The 2,105-nt window shown below is 37.5% G+C and overlaps 1 pseudogene; it reads left to right on the top strand.

Moving 5' to 3' along the window:
* Positions 1-1,228: 1,228 nt before the first annotated feature.
* LOC148006287 (Ig kappa chain V-IV region S107B pseudogene) lies at positions 1,229-1,747 on the top strand (annotated as a pseudogene).
* Positions 1,748-2,105: the final 358 nt, after the last annotated feature.

Below are 2,105 nucleotides of genomic sequence, written 5' to 3'. Positions count from 1 at the left end.
TATGATTGTCCTGATCATGTTTTTGTTTGGAAGAATGTGAAATTTAGGAGTTAGGACTCAGAAAGCAATGGGATGCTTTAAAGGGTGCTTAATGGGCTATCTTAATAGGAATGTGGAAGTCTTTGTTACTGAGAGAAATAAATCTTAAGAAAAAACTAGAGACATAGCAATACTTCATCATGGCTATGCTATCTTCAATGTTATAGGAAGATAATTGAAACTTTCTAAAAGGTAAAGTAAAACTATTTTTTAAATACGTCAATTTATTCACTTTACAACCTTATATCTGCTCTTCCTCTCCTCTCAGTACCCCCTCATTCAAGTCCTCCCCCTTCCCTTCAGCCTTGCTGGAAGTGAAACTTTTTATTTAATTTATGCATGAATTTACAGACTCAGGTGCTGACAATCTTTAATAACTAAAATGTAATTTATTTGAAAATGCTCTCAGATATTCTCAGATAATAAATAAAACATGAACTAATCAGTTACAGAACACAATGCATACTGAGAATGGTGATTGTTCAGAGTAAATTTAGATGAGAGCATCTTCAAGAATCTCCAGCTCATGTTCTCTTAAATCCATTACTAACAGTGTTTCCATGGATTTCATTGGAAGCGTTCTTTTACTTTCCTTCTAGGAATGGCATCAGTGCTTGACAATTGCAAAAATGTCCCTAAGTCCATCTGGGCTCCATATCACCTTTGGAGGATTTTTTTTTTTTTTAGTTTTGTGTAAAAAATCATCTGAACAGATTTGGAATGAGTAGGTGAGGTATCTAATAAGCAGCATTCAGGAAAACAGGAATCAGACAAGGCTTTCTGTGATCATTACAGACATTAATTCTCTATACAACTTTATCATGAGAGAAATATAACTCAAAGTACTCATTGAACATCCCTTGTTTAGTGGATCAAATGAATCTTGTCTTTAGGGAAATATATGGGTAATAGTATTGATCAGGGATTTTCCTCCTAAAGTGGAGGAAAGAGGAAACATAAATATCCTTCTTTAGCATCGTTGTGACTATAAATAAGTAGATATTGTCCTGGTTTAACCTGGTTTGCCTTAGTTACCAGACCACAAGTTTATAAGCCAAGAACTGCCTAGACCATATCTTGCTATTTGCATACTACATTTTCAAAAACCACAAACCTCATACAGTTGTTTTAAAGAGACGTTCTTATGAGAATAGCAGTAGTTAGCCAGACACCAAAATTCAAATACAAAATGGATTTTCCGTTGCAGGTTTTCAGCTTCCTGCTAATCAGTGTCACAGGTAACATAGGGCATGGAGTTTGAACTCAGAATCCAGCCAAAATTTTTTTACTTGAGGAATTTGAGTCTATTTTTTTTCTTTTCCCTCCTTCTGAATACTGAAATTATTTTTGTATCTCTATGTCTACTAACCCCTTCCTCTCTATATGTTGCTTTTTCCTAATCATAGTGTCCAGTGGAGATATTGTGCTCACTCAGTCTCCAACAACCGTGGCTGCATCTCCAGGGGAGAAGGTGACCATCACCTGCCATGCTAGTTCCAGTGTAAGTAACGTGTACTGGTACCAGCAGAAATCAGGCGCTTCCCCCAAACTCTTGATTTATTACACATCGAGCTTGGCTTCTGGAGTCCCAGATCGCTTCAGTGGCAGTGGGTCTGGGACCTCTTATTCTCTCACAATCAGTACCATGGAGGCTGAAGATGCTGCCACTTATTACTGTCAGAAGAGTGGTAACCCACCCACACAGTGATACAGACTTGAACAAAAACCTCCTAACTCCTTAGGGCCCAGCTACTTCCTCCTAGAGATAAAATGTGGTCAAGGGTTTCATGCAGTAGTCTACACAAGGTATACTGCTTTGCAATGAAATGTCATTCGCATCTCTGGTTCATTGTCTCCATAATAGTCCACTGTACTGCAGTGCTGTTCTCAAATAATCTAATTTGACTGTCTTTATTTAGTCTTAATTTTTGTTCTGTTTGTAGAAGGCAAGTGTGTCAGGCACTTCTCCTCTGCTATTTTACTGGTGGTTCCCATGAACCTTCACATCTAGTTTCTGCTACTTTCACTGACTTTAGGAACTTCTTTGTTGGTGAGTTTTTTTTCTT

This window comes from Rattus norvegicus, chromosome 4, assembly GCF_021556685.1.
Source record: "Rattus norvegicus strain SHRSP/BbbUtx chromosome 4, alternate assembly SHRSP_T2T, whole genome shotgun sequence".
Lineage (NCBI taxonomy): Eukaryota > Metazoa > Chordata > Mammalia > Rodentia > Muridae > Rattus > Rattus norvegicus.
Note: the sequence above shows the minus strand (reverse complement) of the source record. Positions and strands in the feature narration are given on the sequence as shown.